The sequence below is a fragment of the Palaemon carinicauda genome, chromosome 19 (genome assembly GCF_036898095.1).
Source record: "Palaemon carinicauda isolate YSFRI2023 chromosome 19, ASM3689809v2, whole genome shotgun sequence".
Taxonomy (NCBI): Eukaryota; Metazoa; Arthropoda; class Malacostraca; order Decapoda; family Palaemonidae; genus Palaemon; species Palaemon carinicauda.
The window spans coordinates 87924681-87934680 of NC_090743.1; positions in this window are offsets into that span (position 1 = coordinate 87924681).

The window sequence follows — 10000 nt, forward strand, 5'->3', positions numbered from 1 at the left end:
TTTATTTGTAAGTGCCAAGAGCATGCCCAAACCATCTCCATCTACCCTTCACCATGTTCCCATTGACATATAACACTCGAGTAATCTTTCTTAGAGGTTTATCTCTAATCCTGCCCTGCCATTTAACACCTAATACTCTTCTGTGGGTTTGTTCTTAGAAATATTATATCTGTTGGAGATTGTTTCATCATCCTACCAGGACTCATGTCCATACAGTAATACAGATATCACTAAACTGATTTATAAGCGGATTTTTATATGTAATTCCAAATGTAATTCCAAATTTTACTTAACCTAGACATTGTCTGTTTGGGTTTCTTCAATCTTTTACGAAGCTCCAATTCTAAAGGCCCCGTATTGGAGATCATAGTTCCTAAATAATTAAATAATTTTACCTCATTAATACTTTCTCCTTCCAATAATATTTCACCTTCCATTGCATATTCCGTTCTCATAATCTGTGTCTTTCTTCTATTTATCTTAAGCTCAATCTCCTGTGATATTTAATGCATTCTTCCAAGGAAGCATGACAAATCCTGTGGTGTTCTGCTGATAAGGATAGTACCATCAGGATTCTCTAGTTCAGGTAATTTACTATTACCAATCCAATCAAGTCCCTCTCCACCATCTGTAACTGTTCTATGCATTACAAAATACATGACGAGGATAAACAACATAAGTGATAACACATTTCCTTGGAGTACCCTGCTGTTCACTAGAAATTCATTTGGTAGGACTCCACTAACATCAACTAAGCACTTGCTATGCTCTTGAACAGACATGATAAAATTTATATAATTAAGAGGAATTCCATCATAACGCAAGACTCTCCACAAATATGACCAGTACACATTATCAAAGTCTTTTTCATCTTCCACAAATGTCATCAAAAGTAGATTTCTATATCCTATGCATTGCTGGTCAGTAAAACTTCTACCTTTTCTAAATCATGCTCGTTCACGTCTCAGCTTTTTATCAATCCTTGTCTTCAGTCTCCTCAGAATGAGCATACTACATATTTTCATGGCAACTGACAAAAGTGTGATATACATATATATATATATATATATATATATATATATATATATATATATATATATATATATATATATAAATATATACATATATATATATATATATATATATATATATATATATATATATAAATATATATATATATATATATATATATATATATATATATATATTTATATATATGTATATATAAATATATATACATATATATATATGTATATATATATATATATATATATATATATATATATATATATATATATTTATATATATATTATATATATATGTCTATATATATATATATATATATATATATATATATATATATATATATATATATATATGTATATATATATATATATATATGTATATATATATATATATATATATATATATATATATATATATATATATATATATATATATTTATATATATATGTGTGTGTGTGTGTGTGTGTGTGTGTGTGCCCTAAGCCTTGTATGAAAAATATGCCGAAATATGTGTTTTATGCAGTGAGATTAATGACCTTTTTAAGAATACTATGGCTGTCATAAATTGTTTGTGCGCTCACTGAACTTTATTATAGATGACATTTGTTAATCCTGATAGGTGACTTGTTGTAAGCCTAATGGTGAAAGTTTATTTCCATCATAGTGGAGCTTTCCATAAACTCTAACAATTCAGTATATTGACAGACCAACAATGTATGAATTGTTCAGAAGGAGTGGCAGTATCACTCAAGCGATCACCAGAACAAAAAGGTACTCATCCGAAGAGTATCAGACTGTGTAAAGTGTATTCACGAACATTTATATAATAATGTGAAAAAACCTATGTTCCAATGTCTAATTATCTGTCGTCATCGGATATATATATATATATATATATATATATATATATATATATATATATATATATATATATATACATATATATATATATATATATATATATATATATATATATATATATATATATATATGTATGTATGTATGTATGTGTGTATGTGTTTTCGTGTGTGTGATATTTATTCATATACTGTATAAGTATATGCTAATATATATATACATTTATGTATTACAGAACTATAAATTATATATTGGAAAAATAACAATGAAATAGTGTGAGTGATTTTTTATTCTGATCCCTCTGGATCTACTCCCCACCCCCTCCCCTTTAGATTAAATTGAAAGATCTGGCGAATTTCCCTGATTGACAGGGACATGGCAGAATTAGGGCCAGATGCTTGAATTGCCATCCGCTCCTCTTTCTCCTAAAAAGTGGGGAGGAAAACTGAACTTTGATGGACATTGCCGTACGAGACCTTTGCATATGCTTTGAATTGTTTTTCCTGAAAGAATGGCTATCACTCTATTCATTATGCTATTCATACATCATATATTACACGGCTTTACTACTTTATTTTCCATATAGTTCCATTTTAGTGCTGCCTGGCTAGTTAAATGACCCCATAACTCTCTAACGATAGTATCTCAACGGGTGGCAGGTTATTGCGGTGAACCGCTCTACTGTCTCGTCGCTTTACCAAAAGAATAAGTCCATTGGAAGGAAATAAATCAGGAAATTCTTTAAGTATTGGAGGTTTATATCAATAAAATTAAGCCTCCTGAGAAAAGCAATTTGAACATCAGGGGAAGCTCAAAAAAATAAATCAATAGCTTTGATAAACAGTAGTTTTAAATTGATAACTTTAACTAACTTGACTTAAAAATACCTATTAACTAAGTTTACATTGAATACTTGGTATAAAATACAAAAAGCAATCATAAGTATTCAATAAATTTTGCATATACTGTAATTGGTAAGTAAAATAAATGGCATTTGTTTAATTCAACCTAAGATTTGTCAAGAAGTTAGTAATTTGGTTGAATTCATTACGAGATTTGACAAATTATTTTTGAACAGACATTTAGTAATTTTATTAAATTTCAACCAAAAATTCTGAATCAGACATTTTTGGATCAAGAATTTAGAACTTCAGAAAATCAAATATTTAGAAACTTGGAATTTTCCTAACAATATACAAACTTCGAGACCCTCAATAATATGATTCCAGCTTGCCCAAAGTCAAAAGTCCATTAAGGGAAGATCGTTTGTAATCTTATAGGAATAGAATACATATTTACATGTCAGACCCAGTTTATAAGGTCGTTTCAGCGAACCTAACTATTATCTTCCAAATTTCCCAGATATGAAAAAATATTCGGAAAACAGTAAGAGAAATAGATAATAACTTCAGCTACCTGTGGTATTTGTTTTGTGCGTCTTCATGCACTCATGCACATGAGGAAAAGCATTGTCCCTCGTGGTACCTATGTGAGGCCACTCGTCTTTATCATAGAAGAGAAAGGAGTCAGCAATCAATTCAGGAAAGTGATGTAGTGAAACCTTTTTTCTTACCTTACTCTGAGTACAGGGTATAGGCACTCACTTGAGTAATCTGTTACAGGCGCAAAAGTGCCATCTCTGTTCATTCGTCAGAACTCCCGGTAAACAAATAATTTATCAGCTTGTTGAACTTGTCCATACCTCAAATTTTGCTAATTAACTACCTCATGAACCTTTGCATCTCAATGGAAATTACTTCATTGGCAAACTTACCTAACAGTCTGACTTTCGCCTTGCGAGCAAACTGTTGTTTGAGGACGGCATAGCCAATCGAAATTAGCCTGACGAATGTGATATCCCGTCAGCATATGACGAATGTCTTCTCTTACCTCCTTGGCATTAGCTTTTGACGAGTCTGGGTCAGTTTTTTTCCTTCTCCCTCAGGGTATTTGTTTCATCTTTCGCAAGAGCTCTTGTTCGAGGGCAAATGAATTAAAAAAAAAATATAGGCATGAAGAAATTTTAACCTTTACCTATCAGTTAATCCATTATCCTCAGAATTATATCATTCAGGGTTGAAGAAACATTAAATCATATGAGAAGGTCTGGAACAGCTAGATATATCCCATGATTATGGACCTTCTATCAAATTCAATTATTTCTCATTAACTGAATGAGGTTTTTGCAGTATACAGAGACTGGCAATTTTCCCAGACTTAAACCATGAAAGGCTATCTGTCAATCAACACCTAGCTATTATCCTTGACCAAACGTCTAATTACTATTGCAGAAGGTAATCATCTCTTCCCTAGCTAACAATGTGGATTTTGTAAAGGCCATGAAACCTGAGATGCTCTTCCTAATCTCCAATATTGTACATAAATTCCTTGATTGTGGATAGAAAGCTCGTATGATTAGCCATGATTTTCGTGCTGCCTTTGAAGCTCTTGTTTTCAAACTTAAATAGTTAAGAATAGGTGATTCCATCTCCTAAATTTAGATATATAGTTGCTGAATCCCTTGATAGACATCTAGCAGAAATAAGTGCATGGCATAAATTATGTGGTATAAAGTTGAACCATAAAAAAACCAAAGTATGATTATGAGTAGGGCGAGGACAGTGGCTCTTCAATATCTTGATCTCATCATTAATAAGGTTCCTTTAACAATAATTTTTTTTTAAGTTTTAAAGGTGATTTTTGATAAAGAATTTACTTTTGAGAAATAAAAACTGGTCTGTCTCTTTTTACCTAGGACAAAGAAATTGGATTATTGAGAAAGTGTTAAGATTTTGGGGGTGATCAGCTTATTTTGAAAAAATTTTCTAAATCTTTTGTTCGGCCTTCTTTCGTGTATTGTTCTCCTGTCTGGTCTTCAGCTGCTGAATTTCATCTTAATTTGTTGGACAGTAACCTGCGGTCTATTAAATTACTTATTCCTGATCTAGATTTAAATCTGTGGCCCCGTAGTAGAGTTAGTTCGTTATGCATGTTGCAAAATATTTTTTTCATAATTAGATCACTCAAATATTGATATACATTTCTCTTCATTAATAAACTTATATATTGGCCAATAAGAATAAGAATATTTCGATAAAAATCTAAGAAGAAACTTCCGGTGGAGTTATGTGTGGGTGTGTGTTTTTCTGTCATTTGAGGCTTGTCAGCCATGTCCATGGCCTTTACTTGGCAAGTTAAAATGTTAGTGAATTACAACATATATGAAATACTCGATGCTAGGACCATTGCCACTGGGAACATTGCCACTGGGTACATTGCCACTGGGAATATTGCCACTGGGTACATTGCCTCTGGGAATATTCCCTATGTGGAAACATTGCCACTGAGTATATTGCCCAGTTTCTTTTTCTAAGATGATTATGTGGAGGATTAATTTTTGTTTTATTTTTATTTTTTCGTTTGCCGAGAGAGAGAGAGAGAGAGAGAGAGAGAGAGAGAGAGAGAGAGAGAGAGAGAGAGAGAGAGAGAGAGATGGTAGTTAGTATATCGATTGTTTGTAGTGAGAAAGACTGTTGGTATAAATGTTTGTTTATGTTTTTAGGTAGGTTACTACAGTGGTGAACGTCTTGGGTGAATGGCTTTTTTTATTTAACTGCAGCAAGAGGCAGTAGTGTGAATGCTGGATTATCATTATCATTTTTTTCGACCAGCGTGGAAGTGTTTTGTTTATTTTTTGAGCCGTAATTCCTCCTTGCAGAGACTTACTCCTTTGGAGAGATTGTTTTCTTTATTTTTGAAAGTTGATTTATTGTTGCTGACCAGGCCTGTAATAAGGGATTTTATTTGGACTGCTCTTTTGGACTGCACGATTGTTGATGACCTGGCCTGTAATTGATTGTGCTAGACTGCTCATTTAGATTGTCCAAGCGTTGATGACATGGCCTGTTTAACAAGATTACGTATGATGATGATGATGATGATAACAACGCTCACGACCCAAATCAATTAGTGCAGTTGTGTTGATATTTGTCAGTGTTGCGGTTGCTACAAAGTTGTGGTTTGGGGCAATTAAAGACTGTTGGCCCTTGTGTGGACGAAGGTGTCCACTCACAAATATATATACAGTATATATTAATTACGTTTATATTTGGGGTTAAAGTGAATTTTTAGCTTCAAGTCTTGTTTTTCATGGGGTTATTTGAATGTGTTTTCTATATATAGTAAGTTAAGATTGTAGTACTAAGTATGATTATTTTTGGTTATGGAATATGATTGGTAATTTTCTAGTATTAAGTGATTGTTTTAGTATTAATGAATATAGTTTTAAGGTTATGGTTTGTTTTTATGTCCTTTTTGTCTAAGAGTCCAGTTTTTGATAACGTAAGGGGAAAGTTTGTGCTGTGGAGACAATTGTCAGTTAGTGTGATTAAGGGTGTGGGGGTTGTTTTTGCAACATCCCGCCACATTATTTTGGCGCCCGAACAGGGACGGCCGAGGTGGGATAGGAAGCTGGACTCTTGGACGAAGGACGGAATTAGGATTAAGGTTGATGAAAAATGGAAGAGCAAATAAAGGTATTAAGGGAGGAATTGCGGCTGAGTAAGGAGCGAGAGGAGAAGTTGTTGCAAGAGAATAAGTGGTTAAGGTGTGAAAATGAGGAGATGCATAGGAAACTGAGGGAAATTCAAGGAACTGTAGAGAGAGTGGAAGAGGGTGATGTGATAAGGATGCGTGAGAATGAGGAACGAATGGAAGCTATGATGTGGCAAGTAATGGGAATGATGAAAACTTTCATGGGTGAAGGCGCAGTTGGAGGAGCGGCCTCCGCTACAGGTAAAGGGTTGCTGGTGGAAGAAAAGGTTAAGGTAAGTGATAATGGGAAAGGAAGTGATAGTGATAGTAATAGTGGTAGTGAAGTTAAAGGTACTAGGCATTGTAAGGATGAACAGAAATGGGATAAGAAGAATGAGAAGAAAGGTAAAAGTAATATGAACAGGGAAAAGAAGAAAGGTCAGGATGAGAGCGAGGATGATCGTGAATGGGTGAAAGTGGTGAGTAAGATAAAGGCTAGGAAGAATATAATCAAGGATAGGAGTATGAGTGTGGAATTAGATTCCTTATATTCTAGCGAGGAAGTAGGAACAAGAAGGAAGGTAGCAGTAATGATAGTAGTGAGAATGAAGTTGAAGTTTGTAAGACAGTGTTTATGAGAGACGTACCGAGGTGTGAAAGGTTCAATGAGCATAGTAGTAGGGATGTGTATGATTTTTCTAGGGAGTATGATAGGTAGTGTCAGGATAAGTATGGTGATAGTAAGAGAGTTTGGGCTAGGGAGTTAGGAGAATATTTGACTGGGCATTTGTTGACGATGTATGGTGTGATAATGAGTGTAGGGGATGTTGATTATGAAAGTGTGAAAAAGAGAATAAATGAGCAGGTGAAATGTATGAAAGGGAGTATTAGGTATAAGCGTAAAAAGGTTTTTGATGAGGCACGGATGAATGTAGGAGAAGCGATGTCAACATATGTATGTAGGTTGGAAACGTTAGCTAAGAAGAAGTATGGGGATGAAGGCATAAATGAGAATAAGGAATTAATGAAGAAGTTTTTGACTACTGTACCTGAGAATGTTGCTGAGTTTATTAATTTGAAACGGAATGAGAAAATGAGGTGGACGAAAGAAAGACTGACATGGGATGATATTTTAGAGGTAGTTGAGGATTACGAGTTGGATAGGTGTATGAAAGAAAGCAAATCTGCGAGTGTAAGAACTGGAATGGAGGAAAGTCTGCCAGAATTTGTTAGTTTTAGAAATGCTGTTATGAGAGGACCGATGAGGGTAGCTGATAGTGTAGTAGATAGGAGTGTTAGGGTGAGTATTGTGGGAATACCTGTAAGGACAAATGATGGGTTTAGGCAAGGATATCAGGTTTGGAGGGATAGGAGTGCTAGTGCGCAGCGAGGTAGGTCAGGTAGTTGTATCCGTGAAGAGAAGTGTTATAGATGTGGGAAAATAGGACATAAGAAGAATGAATGTAGATGGGCTCTAGGTGCTTGTTTTGGATGTGGTGAGGTAGGACATAGAGTTAGCGAGTGCAAGAAAGAGAAAGGAGTAAAATGTTATCGGTGTGGTATGACTGGGCCCATAGTGAGTGGATGTCGTAGTAATCGTATGAATGTGATTTGTGGTAATTGTGGTAAGTATGGTCATTATGGTACTGAATGTGGTGCAGATGTGCATGTAGCCAGAGTATGTAGGAAGAAGGGATTAAGTCAGCCAGGATGTTCGGGAAACTAGAGTGTAAGAGGGTTCTGCTGGGTGAGTCCTCCTATGTGTGTGGAAGGAATAGGATCAATGTTTGTGAGAATGGGATGAATAATTAGTTGGAAATGAGCAAGTTTGAGCCTAGTATGCATGAGTAATTAGGGCTGGAAAATAAACAATTAGTGTTAGTTGAATATAGGAAAAAGAGGCGTTTGAAAGTTTTACGTGAGGAGAAATTGCAAAGAAAATTTATAGGTATAGGTAAGAATACGAATAAGTATGACAAGGGTGTAAATGTGCAAATGAGTGTGGAAGATAAATATATTAATAGATATAAAACGCGGCTGAGTATGAATGATACTTACAGTGTGTGTGGCTTTTCATTAGATGATGTAAAAGAAAGAATGAATAAAGCAAGAGTGAGAGATAGGAGAATGATAAGTAGCATGAATGAATCTTTTGCTAAAGTTGAGAATGTTTTTGATGAAATGGATGAACTGTTTACAGAAATGAGTGTAATTTTAGGGCCAGATGGGAACGAATTAGATATGATTGTACATGATATATTAGATGATAGGGATGTAGATAGGAATAGTGTTAATGTAGCGAATGATTGTGATAAGGAAGAAGTGAATGAGAGAGCGTATCAAGGCCCAGTTACTCGGAGTAGAGGTTCCGTTCCCGACTGCGACAGGGTAATGAAAAAAATGATGTAAGTGGTTGTGTGAAAATGTAGTAGGATTTGGGAAAGTAAGGAGGGAGGAATGTGGAGGATTAATTTTTGTTTTATTTTTATTTCTTTTGTTTGCCAAGTCGAGAGAGAGAGAGAGAGAGAGAGAGAGAGAGAGAGAGAGAGAGAGAGAGAGAGAGAGAGGGGTAGTTAATGTATCGATTGTTTGTTGTGAGAAAGACTGTTGGTATAAATAACATTGTTTGTTTATATTTCTAGCTAGTTTACGACAGTGGTGAACGTCTTGGGTGAATGGCTTTTTTTATTTGACTGCAGCAAGGGGCAGTAGTGTGAATGCTGGATTATCATTATTATTTTTTCGACCAGTGGGGATGTGTTTTGTTTAATTTTTGAGCCGTAATTCCTCCTTGGAGAGACTTACCTCTTTGGAGAGATTTTTTTTTTTTTTTTGAGAGTTGATTTATTATTGCTGACCAGGCCTGTAATAAGGAATTTTGTTTGGACAGCTCTTTTGGACTGCACGATTGTTGATGACCTGGCCTGTAATTGATTGTGTTAGACTGCTCATTTGGATTGCCCAAGCGTTGATGACATGGCTTGTTTAACATGATTACGTATGGTGATGATGATGATAACAACGCTCACGACCCAAATCAATTAGTGCAGTTGTGTTGATATTTGTCAGTGTTGCGGTTGCTACAAAGTTGTGGTTTGGGGCAATTAAAGACTGTTGGCCCTTGTGTGGACGACGGTGTCCACTCACAAATATATATATATATATATATATATATATATATATATATATATATATATATATATATATATATATATATATATATATATATATATATACATATATATATATAAATATATATATATATATATATATATATATACATATATATATATATATATATATATATATATATATATATATATATATATATATATATATATATATATATATATATATATATATATATATATATATATATATATATATCAATTACGTTTATATCTGGGGTTGAAATTAATTTTTAGCTTTAAGTTTTGTTTTTCATGGGGTTATTTGAATGTGTTTTCTATATATAGTAAGTTAAGATTGTAGTACTAAGTGTGATTTTTTTTTGGTTAATGAATATGGTTGGTAATTTTTTAGTATTAAGTGATTGTTTTAGTAATAATAAATATAGTTTTAA